The sequence below is a fragment of the Myodes glareolus genome, chromosome 14, assembly GCF_982192425.1.
Source record: "Myodes glareolus chromosome 14, mMyoGla1.1, whole genome shotgun sequence".
In the NCBI taxonomy this organism is placed as follows: Eukaryota; Metazoa; Chordata; class Mammalia; order Rodentia; family Cricetidae; genus Myodes; species Myodes glareolus.
The window spans coordinates 66444705-66457461 of record NC_142039.1 but is presented as its reverse complement, the minus strand read 5'-3'; the positions used below and the strand labels follow the sequence as shown (position 1 = coordinate 66457461).

Sequence of the window (12757 nt, the reverse complement as noted above, 5' to 3'; positions counted from 1 at the left end):
GCTACTCATGGGCTTTTTGCCCAGGACCACAGGATACATTCTGGGAAGCCCTGCATATTTCCAGCAGGATGCTACTTAGGAGCCTGCTCACAGTCATGCTGCACAGGACAACAGGACACACTCTTGGAAACCCTGTTTCTCTTCTGCAAGCTGCCTCTCTGGAGATTCTCATCATGGTTGGGCTGCATAGGAACACAGAACATGCCCTTGGAAGACATGCTTTTCTTCTGCAAGCTGCTGCTCAGGAGCTTCTCATCATGTTTGAGCTGCACCAGAACACATGACACACTCTTGGAAACCCTGATTCTCTTCTGCATGCTGATGCTCAGGAGCTGCTTGGGGTTTAGTCTGCACAGGACCATAGGACATGCACTTGGAAGCCCTGCTTCTCTTCTGTAGGCTGCTACTCAGTTGTTAATCATGGTTGTTCTGCACAGGACCATGTGATATGCTCTTAAAAACAAAGTTTCTCTTCTGCAGGCTGCTGCTCTGGAGGTGTTCATGGTCATACTGCATAGTTCCATAGGTGTCCCACGCTGCCGTCTCGCCAGCAAGAACGACGCGGGACACTTTAGGATCCTTCTGCAGAAAAGCTTTTAATGCGTCTTGAGAGAGAGAGCATAAGCTTACATGGCGGAGACCCAGAACGAGGGGAACCCAGCCCTTATAAAGGAAACAGTCCTCACGTCGGACGTGTCACTCTTGGATTGGTCCGCTGCCCATTATCCCAGATGATGCCTCGGGAGTAGGCAGGGACAGTAGTGGAAAATTACCGAGCACATGTGCGTTACCTTGTTCACCTGGCGGTGAAACCAGGTGCTAGTGCCATCTTGTGGTGGAGAATGTGGTTGTGGTCCTCTACACATAGAAAGCCCTGCTTCTCTTCTGTAAGCTACTGCTCATGAGGTGTTAAATCATCGTTGTGCTGCACAGGACTTGGAAACCCCGTTTCTCTTCTGCAACCTGCAGGTCAGGAGCTGCTCATGGTTAGGCTGCACAGGACCTCAGAACATGCTCTTGGAAGTCCTGCTTATGTTCTGTAGGCTGCTCATTATGGTTGTGCTGCGCAGGACCACAGAAAATACTCTTGGAAGCCAAGCTTCTCTTCTGCAGGCCGCGACTCAGGAGCTGCTCACCATGGTCTGCTGCACAGGACCACACTGGGTGACTGAGGGGTGAGGTAGGCTTTACTATTGGCAAGAGGGGATTGTGGAATGCTGTGATTCTTGCTGTCGTTCTTCTTTACAAGTTTGTGATCACCATGAGATTGATATTTTGCTGTCAGGGTAGAGGTGGAATTGTCGAGATCACTCCCTATACTCTTTAGGACGTAATGGCAGGTGGGAGGATCTGCGGATGCCAGGGCAATATTGGGCTGCATGAGCTTGCCATTATGGTTGGTGTTGTCCACACAGGGCAACTGATGTTATCAAATTAAGTAAGTTGCCATGATGCTGTTAAAATTTTTTTCAGGTAAGGAGTTTCTAATGTCCTTTGGGCTATAGGTTATGCACCAAATGGCTGCCATAATACTGAGGTTGGACTTGTTGGGGAGTGTTTCTAGGGACAGGGTCGGTTTTGAAAACTCTTCACTGCCCTTGAGCCACTGATGTTCCATAACGTCATGTATCTTGGGCCTCTGCCCAGGATCTGTAGTGAACATCTGCACGATGAGACCGGCAATCTGTCCTGGGAGCTTTGGCGGAATGCAGCAATGTGGCTTTTGCATTTCCTCCATCTTTTCATAAGTTGTTGCTTTGAATGTGTAGTGCAGAACATTTCAGACATGAAGGGACCACTAGACATGGAAGCAATAGCCAAAACTAAGGATATATGAAAAACGCATGTGAAAACACGATCATATAAGCTTATTAAAAACTATAATCTAAAAAGGAAATTTGTATGATAGTGTCCTCAATGAATGAATAGATTTCCTTCTAATAGCCATAGGTTAAGTAAATAACCCAGTGTCAGATACTGTCAGCCAAGGAAACCCCAAAACTCTCAAAACAATACAGACCATAGCCACTGTTCTTGGTTGTTCACCAGACTTGGTGATGAGATCCTATTACTGGACACCACTCACTTGGTCGCAGAACGTACAGAAATCAAGTTGAAGATGAGCTGCAAGTTTTCTCCCCGTGGGCTACTCCTCACAGTGCCAAAGGATGCTCTGCAGACTGCTGGGGGAGAAGAGTCACCAACAGTCTGACCCAGCTGTGAACCCAGGAGCTACAATAATGACTTCCCAAGCAAGACATGCTCTCTAGTGAAACTGTGGCTTAACTGGTATGAGGTTGACAACCACTTTCTGATTGGAGGGAACTCATGTCTGATTCTGAAAACCGGTCAAGAACCCTTAGTAGGGAAGGTCATGGGCCCAGGGGGAACCTGCTGCTGTTGTTGACTTCATGTTGTCAGGTGACCTTCTAAATACACACGTTGATATTCATAAATTCATAGATTGATGCTGCAGCCAACCGTCAGTGAAGCTTCCTACTACTGCAACCAAAGTGACGAGATTAAGAGATAGATGGTGGGGTGCTCAGCCCTAACTCAGACAGTTCTATCACCCCCTCCAAGACTCCGGGAATACAGTCAAAGAGAGGCAAAGAGATGCCTCTGGACATGGTATGGCTTTCACATTCATGAACTCACTTCATGCAGTCATCCACACAAGCCTGGGCTCCTCAACTCTTTATCATTGGTAGGGGAGGGGTCTATGAGACCCCATGGCCTTCTGAGGGACTACTGGAAGGTACCATTGGTTGGAAAGGAATCATTTTCTTCAGTGACGTAGCCACTGTTAAGATGCCCTTGCTCAGGGGAACACTCCTCCATTGCTTCTGGGAGTGCAAATCTATACAGCAGCTGTTCAGAATCCTACCACAAGGTCACTCTTGCTCAACTATGTTCATTGCAGCTTTGTGCATAATAGTCAGAAACTGAAACTACCTAGACATCCCTCAACCAAAGAATGAATAAAGAAAATATGGTACACTTATACAATGGAGTATTACTCAGTTGTTAAAAATGACATCATGAAACTTGCAGGCAAAGGGATGGAACTAGAAAAAATCATCCTGAACAAGGTAATCCAGATTCAGAAACTCAAACATAATATATATTCACCTATAAGTGGATATTAGCTGTTAAGTAAACGATAACCACACTATAATCCACAGACCCAGAGAGGCTAAGTAGCAAGAGGGGGCTCTAGTGAAGGGGTACATGGATCTCTCTAGGAATGGGAAATAAAAAGATTTTGTGGGTGGACCTGGGGCAGGTGAGGATGAGAACAGGACAAATCAAGTTGGGGAGGGAGATGGGAGAGAGTACTGGGAGAGATGATTGGAATTGAGGGCATTTGGTGGGCGATGTGGAAAACTCGTCCAGAGAAACTACCTGGAACCTATGAGGGTGACCCTAGTGAGGACTCCTAGTAATGAAGGATACAGAGCCTGAATTGTCCATCTGTGATCCTGGTAAGGTTCCCAGTAGTGGGACTGGGACATCAACCCAGCCACAAATCCTTCAATCTACAACCTATCCTGCCTGTAAGATGTGCTGGGGTAATGGTGGCTCAGAGCTTGTGGGAGTGGTCAACCAATGGCTGGTCTAACTTAAGACCCTCACCAAGAGAAGGAGCTCAGGCCCTGACACTGCCTGGATCCCAGAAAGCTGGATCTCCCAGAGACCTAGGATAGAACCAAACATGACTGGCAAAAGAAAAGTGAATGAAATGATTCCTAATGATATTCTGCTATACTCATAGACTGATGTTTAGCCCAGTCATCACAGAGAGACTTCCTCCCACAGTTGATGGGAGCAGAGGCAGAGACCCACAGCCAAACATTAGGTGGAGCTCAGGGAACCCCAAGGAAGAGGAGGAAGAAGGATTGTAGGAACCAGAAGGGTTGAGGATACCAGGAAAACACAGCCCACAGAGTCAACTAAGCAGGACTCGTAGGAGCTCACAGAAACTGAAGCAGCAAGCACAGAGCCTGCATGGGGCTATTCTAGATCTTCTATAAATGTGCTGTGTTTGTTTAGCTTGGGTTTTTTTTTTTGTGGGACTCCTAACAGTGGGGGTGAAGGTGTCTCTGAGTCTTTTCCCTGCTCTTGGGACCCTTTTCCTGCTACTGAATTGCCTCATCCAGCCTTGATATGAGGGTTTATGTTTCCTAGTCTTAATGCATCTTTATGTCTCATTGTCATCTTTATTGTTATGGCATCAGGTGATATCCTTGGGAGGTCTATTGTTTTGAAGGGAAAGAGAGGAGGAATGTATATGAAAGAAGAGAGGGAGCTGGGAGGAACTGGAGGAGTGGAAGAAGGGGAGGGTGTGGTTGGAATGTTTTGTGTGAGCGAATAATAAACAAAAAACCCCAGGCAAACAGGGGGATGCCCTTGCTCTGGCAAATACTCTCTCAAACACACCAGAACAATACTTTTTAATGAAACTTAGGAAGCCACACTTTAAAAAGAAGGTATGTATGTTGGAGGGGGGCTTATTGAGAAAAAGGGCTCAGGCAGGACAGGGAGAGGCATGGGAATGAGAAAGGGGACGGGAATTCGAAGGAGTAAAATTCATCCTATAACTATCAAACAATAATCAGAACTATACTAACCAACCTAATGATGCACTTCAGGCCATAGAAAACAGAGCAAACCAGTTCCTAAGTAGTGGGCAGCAATGCATAAAAAAGAACAAAACTGAAATTAACAAAATGTTACCAGAAAGAAAAAGAAAAAGGAACAAAGCTATTTGAAAAAAACATACAAAACTGAAAACCCTTTATCCAAAACTAACCAAGAAAGAGGAAACACAAATTCATATTATTAGAGAAAAAAGGAGACAATATCATTTCAGGTACTATTCAAATCCAGGACTCCTAGGAAATGTTTTGAAAACATACTTTAGTGAACTGGAGAATCTGGAATTAGCAGGCACATTTCTAGGCACACACGGTCTATCAAAATTGAAGCAACAATTTGTAAAACATATTAGTAGATCAATAATACAGTTGAAAAGATAATAAAAAAAATCCCTAAAGAGAAGAAAATTCCAGTGCCACAATGAAATGTGGAGAGAGCCTATAAGACATACTGAAGAAATGATCCTTGGACTAGTCCATTGAAAGGGACAGAATGCTTCCAAACTGCTTCCTCAGAACCAGACCACCTTGATGTAACGAGGAGCTGTGGGCAGGCCTGCTTTTCGTCCCACCCAGCTCCCGCACAGCTAGCTTAGCCCCGGAAATAACAACACACAAATTGTATTCATTTAAACACTGCCTGGCCCATTTCCTCTAGAGAGCTAGGTACTGGCTAACTCTCACATCTTGATTAACCCATTTCTAATAATCTGTGTAGCACCACAAGGTGGTGGCTTACCGGGAAAGATTCAGCATGTCTGACTTGGTGGCTGGCTCCATGGCTTCTGCCTCATTGCCCTCTTTCCGGCATTCTGTTCTGTTTACTCCGCCTACCTAATTTGCTGTCCTATCAAAGGGCCAAGGCAGTCTCTTTATTAACCAATGAAAATAACACATAGACAGAAGGCCCACCTACATCACCCTGATACCAAAACCTAATAAAGATGTCATAAATAGGAAAAATTATAAGCCTATTTCCTCCATGAGGCTTGGCTTGAAAATCTTAAGTGAGAATACTCAGTATATTCTAGAATATTGAGAATATTCTAGGCTGAAATGTAGAATCTGAACCTAACTGAATATGTGTTAAGAGGTAACATGATAGAGTATCCCACGGAGCTTTACATCTCACAGCGTTTGTGGAGGTCAGTGTGCAGCAGTGAATAACACTTCGTAGTATATTCTGCTTGGCAGCACCAGGAGAGGATGATGTCTTCCAGGTTCTGATGCCCAGCAGTGTGTATGTGGAGGCAGAAACTATCCAGCAGGGTCTGATACTCTATGTATATGGAGAGGAGCCCAGGAGGGCATAACGTGTTCCAGTGTGTGTAGGGAGTTGATGGGGGTTATCATCCAGGGTATGGCAACCACCAGCATATGTAGGGTGTTGTGAGGGAGGGTGTAGCCAGGAGTGATAGCTCACCATTTTTGAAGGTACATTGGGGGTGTTTTCCAGGGCCTGATACTTCATAGGGTATATAGAGCAGTTGAGTGTAGGGAGCCGCCAGGATGTCTCCTTGGCGAGATAGTGCCAGCAGTCCTACAGCCTGGAGGTATACAAATCCTTTGATGCTGCCGTCCAGGCCAGTGTGCTTGGAGTCTTGCTTTGCATTTCAGAGACTTGGTTCCCTGACCTGTCCTGTGGCCTTGGGCCCTAGCAGAATGGCATCAACCAATCAGCATTCGAGCCTCTCACCCTAGAAAAAACGGCTGTCTTTGGGTTTTTCGCTCTCTCTCTAAGCTCTCTCTAAGCTCTCTCTAATCTTTCTCTCGTATCTTTCTCTCATCCCTGCGCTCTCTCTTCTCTCCCTTGCTCTCCCTTTCTCTGTCTTTTCTCTCTCTTCCCTTCCCCCAATTTTCCTCAACCGAGTGCTCCGAATAAAGACGTGATAGGGAAGGAATCTCGTTTTCGTGGCGTTCATTCCTGCTGGTCAGGAAGCGTGTCGCAGTTGAGTTCAGGTCATTCAGGACTTGATGCATGGCAATGTACTCAGGGTGCCTATGGTAGAGGGAGAGGTGTCTAACAAGGCTTGGTATCTAGCAGTAAAATTGGATGGTGGTAGGTGGCAGGTGGAATCCGGCAGGACCTAACTGTACTGGATTGAGATAGCATAAAATGGTGTAATATTTTATAGAGACATTAATTCTCTTGTAACATTTATTATTTCTTATATTTTTTTGCCAATAAATAAAATTCAATTTTCCATCCATCCACTGGACACTTAGGCTTGTTCCATCTCCCCCTTGCTGTAAGCAGAGCAGCAGTGAATATGGAAGTACAGGTAAATCTATGTAGGGACGAAGTCCTTTGGGGAGATGCCCAAAAATGGGATACTTGAATCGTATAGCAGTTCTATACTTTGATTCTGAGGACTCTACAAACTGATTTCTATGGTGGCTGTACCCATTCATACTCCCACACACCCGTTCATGCTCCCATACACACGTCATACTCCAATACAACGTTCATACTCCCACACACCCGTTCATACTCTTACACACCTGTTCCTACTCCCAGAGACCTGTTCATACTCCCATATACTTGCTAATAATCCCACACACCTGTACATACACACCTGTTAATACTCCCACACACCCGTTCATACGCCCACACACACATTCGTACTCCCACTCACAGTGAATAAAGGTTCCTCTTCCCTAAATCCTTGCTGGCTCCTGGCATTTCTACTGATTTGCTTTCCTGATAATACTCATTCTGATTGTAGTGCAATAAAATTCCAAAGCTCTTTTAAATTTGCATTTCCACTTGTTTTGAGCACTTGCTGCTAAATTCCTTAGGCTGTTTTGAATCAGATTGTTTATATCTCTGATTGTTTTATGAGGGAATTTACTGATGTGAACTTCCCCCTTAAAAAATGTCCTTCATAGGCTCACATATTTGAACACTTAGTCTCCAGTTTATGGAACTGTTTGAGGTTACTGAACATTTAGGAGTTCAGCCTTGCTAGAGTCCATCCCTTGGGGTGAGCTTTGAGCATTTATAGCCTCCCCTGCTTTGCTCTTCTGTGTGGCTAACATATGACCTCTTAGCTATTTGCTTCTTCTGTCTTCAACCACACCTTGCCTGCCATTATGAATGCTCCCTCTGGAAGCCAAAATCAACTCTGCTATATGTAGTTTACAGCCATAGTAATTTAATATAACAATAAAAATGTAACAGAACTGCTTTTGATTTTTTTTACATCTAGTGTTGTGAGTTGGTACTGAGAGAGACAATGGATGGAAGCAGGGCAGAGGAGGCGATGATGCAGCAGGATCCTCAGGACAGATGCTCTGAAGAGGATGTCATCATGGATCACTACAAGATCCTCAAGACCCTCGGCACAGGAAACTTTGCTCAGGTGAAACTGGCCGTCCACCTCCTCACAGAGGTACCAGTTGCTCTGAAGATGCTAAAAAAGGGTAAAACAAATTCTACTCTTATTGAAAATGAGCTAGAGATTATGAAATTCCTCGAACACCCTAATATAATCTAATTGTTCCATGTCATGGAAACCACTGAACACATCTACTTAGTTTTGGAATATGCCTCTGGGGGTGATCTGGCTAATCGTATCTTAGAAGTGGGCTATATGCCGGAAGTGGAGGTCTGGCACATATTCACACAACTGGTGTGTGCCGTTAAATACTGCCACGAGAATGATATTGCACATAGAGACATCAAACCAGAAAACATTCTGATGGATGCAAATAAAAATGTTAAGCTGTGTGATTTTATAAGTCAATGTGAGTACTGAGCCAGAGTCAAGAGTGTTCTGTGGCACCCTTCCCTATTGTGCCCCAGAGCTCTTCAGCAGCCAAGGCTATGATCCCAGGACACTGGACATCTGGAGCATGGGAGTGGTTCTATATATCATGGTGATAAAACACTACTCTTTCAGAGCAACAATTTAGGAAAAGATAAAGAAGGAAATGCAAGAGCCACGTTGCTACATTCCACCAAAGATCCCAGGACACATTGCCAGTCTCATCATAAAGTTGTTCACTACTGATCCTGGGCAGAGGCCCAAGATACATGATGCTATAGAACACCAGAGGCTCAAGGACAGTGAAGAGTTTTCAAAACCCACCCTTTCAATAGAAGCACTCCTCAGAAAGCACAAGCCCAGTATTATGGCAGCCATGTGGGACGTGGGCTATAGTCCCAAGGACATTAGAGACTCCTTATATGGAAAAATTTTAACTGCTTCCTAACAAGTTAATTTTCAAACATCAGTCACCCTGGGTGGTCAACACTAACTAACTAAGCTCATGCAGCCCAATATTGCCATGGCACCCGCAGATCCTCCCACCTGCCATTACTTCCTGAAGAGCACGGTGAGTGAGCCCAACAATTCCACCTCTACCCTGCCAGCAAAATATCAGTCTCATGGTGATGGCAAACTTGCAGGAAAAAAGACAGCAAGAATCACAGCATGCCTGTATCCACTGCTGCCAGCAAAAAGTCAACCCCACCCAACAGATACCAGTGTGCATACTAATGGCATTAGCATCCATTACAGACAGACTGAGAGTTAACATGCACCACATCATTGCTGGACAACCTGTGCTACCTCGAGGACACTGATTATGAATTCTAACCCCACCCACAGGGTAAGAACGCTGTGGATGCCTAGAGCAGGAACACTAGTTCCCAGCAGATTGACAATGACATAACATTCAGAAATTCATCCCTTGACATACTGTGTTACCTGGAGGATGTGACCTGCCATAGTAACCCCGTCTATGAGCGATGCTGTGTCTGCTAATAGCGGCAATAGCACTTTTGAGGAGATTGAAATCAAATATCACTGATGATATATGCTACATAACTCACCCAGAATGGGAAAAACAAAAATGAAAAGAGTTGATGAGGGTTTTTACTCCAATGAACCATCACCAGCTGTCATCAACAAGGATCAGACTCAAGTGGGACCCACAGACCCTAAGACCACCAGACGAATAAGTTGGAAGGGGATAAGGAGGCAAACCATTCACATGTGTTCCTGTTTATTCTGCTGCCTTTCTATCCAAGTAAAAGCAGTACTTTCCTCAAGTAGGGGGCAGCAAAGAAAGAAAATGTGGTCCCATGGGAAACACAGCAAATGCGTGACCACCAACATTCACCTGTGCATGTGATCTTTGCTTTGTAAAGGCTCTTTGCCAATGACAGGCTGCACCCATTGATAAAACGTGAATTTTAAGACATCTTAGGACGTGAATCTTAAGACATCTTTCACATTAGAATCTTTCTTCCTATATCCTGTTGGGTCAAAATTATCTCAGGGCCTTTACATCAAGGCCTGTAAGACAGGAAAAAGCCTGGCTGGAGATAGAAGGATATTCTCAATTATCATTTGAAGCAACAACTTGTGAAAAGATGAAGGAGGAAATCCAAGAACCACGTTACTACATTCTGCCAAAGCTCCCAGGACACATTGCCGGTCTCATCATGCAGTTGTTCACCACTCATCCTGGGCAGAGGCCCAAGATACATGACGTTATGGAACATCAGTGGTTCAAGGGCAATGAAGAGTTTTCAAAACCCACCCTTTCAATGGAAACACTCCCCAACAAGCCCAATCCCAGTAATGGCTGCCATGTGGGCCAGGGGACTTAGCCCCAAGGATATTAGAGACTCTTTACATGAAAAAATTTTAACAACATCATTGCAACTTTACTTAATTTTTAAGATATCAGTCACCCTCGTTGGACAACACTAACCATAATGCTAAGCTCATGCAGCCCAATCTTGTCATGGCACCCACAGAACCTCCCACCTGCCATTACTTCCTGAAGAGCATAGGGAGTGAGCCTGACAATGCCACCTCTACCCTGCCAGCAAATTATCAGTCTCATGGTTATGACAAACTTGTAAAAAAGAAAGATAGCAAGAATCCCAGCATATCTGCCTCTACTGCTGCCAGCAAAAAAGCCAACCTCAACCCACAGGTGCCAAGTATGGTCTTTTGCAGCATGACCATGAGCAGCCCCTGAGCAGCAGCCTACAGAAGAGAAGCATGGTATCCAAAAGCGTGCCCTGTGTTCTGTGCAACACAACAATAATTAGCATCTCCTGAGCAGGAGCTTGCAGAAGAGAAGCGTGGATTCCATGAGCATGTCCTGTGGTCCTGTGCAGCCCAACCATACTGAGCAGCTCCTGAGCAGCAGCAGCCTGCAGAAGAGAAGCAAGGATTCAAGAGCGTGTCCTGTGGTCCTGTGCAGCATGACCATGATGAGAAACTGAGCAGCAGCTTACAGAAGAGAAACATGGTTTCCAAGAGTGTACCACATTCCCACCAATACCAGAGTAACCGCCAAGGTCTAGAACAAGTTTATCAACAAGCTCCCAGGGAGCACCTCTTGGTGGACCTCATGAAAAGACAACAGCCTTATACCTGGAGGCTATTTCAGTTAGTGAGCAAAGCAGCAAAAGCGTTTTATGCACAGAATTTGTTCAGGGGAGATTGGGTCAACCTCATAAGCAGCTTTTGGACTTACAAGGAAGGAGGTGCACCCCACTTCCCAGCAGGTGGTGCCCACAGTTGAGTACCTTCATAAAAGAACTATCAGCCACTGGGACATAAAATTCAAAAACATCCTACAGATGTGGCTGGAAATACCAAACCATGTGACGTTGGAATGGCAATCAAAGCTGTCATTTGCCAGATGTCACAGAAGATTAGTGGCACATATCATTACTTAGCACAGGAGGTTGGGGAGGGCAGAGGCTACCACGGACTAGCCAATGACACATGGTGCCTTGATTCACTTTGTAATACACAGTACCAGGGGAACATCATCTCCCAACGCGTCTGACTCCACACAACTCCACACATGTGGCAAACCTTATCTCCTACTTTACTGTTGTAGATCCCACATGAAGGTTGAGTATCTGCCAGCTTGTGGGGCACCCATGGCTATGTCTCTGAGAAGGTTTGCCACTGGCCTACAGAAAAACAGCTTCCATGATTCCAGTGGCCATGGTTGTGGAAGCCATTGGAAGCATGGGATACAAAGGTCAAGAAATCATGTGAATTCTAGGAAAGCAAAGTCTTAAAGATGCCATGGCTACCCACAATAAATATTCATTAAGTAGTGGATACATTTTTAAATGAACAGGGAAGCTTGTACAGCTTAGCTCAAACATGAGCCCGTCAGGTGGTCCCACCTGCTTTGCCCACTTTCATCTAATCTGGGAAGAATCAACTGCAGGAGGTGGATGAAGAAGGAAGGAGCAAAGCTGCTCAGGGCTCAGCTGACATGATCTGCAATGATTCCTGGACTCCAGCTGCCCTTGGAATTCTGCTCTACAGAGTGACAATGTGCATGTTAATGGCATTAGCATCCATTGCCAATGGACTGAGAATTAACTCACACCACATCATTGCTGGGCATCCCATGCTACCTCAAGGACACCGATTATGAATTCTAATCCGACCCGACAGGGTAAAAACGCTGTGGATGCCTAGAGCATGAACACCAGTTTCCAGGAGATTGACAATGACATAACATTCAGTAATTCATCCCTTGACATACTGTGTTACCTGGAGGATACGACCTGCCATTACAACCCTGTCCCACAGAGCGATGCTGTGGCTGCTAATAGCAGCAATAGCACTTTGGAGGAGATTGAAATCAAATATCACTAATGATATATGCTACATGACCCTCCACAGAATGGGAAAAACAAGAATGAAAAGAGTTGATGAGAGTTTGTACTCCAAAGAACCATCACCAGCTCCTATCATCAACAAGGATCAGATTCAAGTGGTACCCACAGACCCCAAGACAACCAAACATAGGGGCTGGAAGGGGATGAGGAGTCAAATCATTCACATGTGTTCCTGTTTATTCTGCCGTTTTCCTACCCAATGAAAAGCAGTACTCTCCTCAGGTAAGGGGCAGCAAGGAAAGAAAAATGTGGTCCCATGGGAAGCACAGCATAGGCGTGATCACCAACAATCATTGTGCATGTGATCTTTGCTTTTTTTTTTAAGACCCTTTGCCAATGACAGGTTGCATCCATTTATAGGATGTGAATCTTAAGACATTATTCACCTTAAAAATCTTTCTTCCTGCATCCTGTTGTGCCAAAA

At 45.0% G+C, this 12757-nt stretch overlaps 1 pseudogene; it reads left to right on the top strand.

Moving 5' to 3' along the window:
• Window positions 1–7804: 7804 nt before the first annotated feature.
• Window positions 7805–11381, top strand: LOC148119904 (sperm motility kinase 4A-like; annotated as a pseudogene).
• The last annotated feature ends 1376 nt before the right edge of the window (window positions 11382–12757 follow it).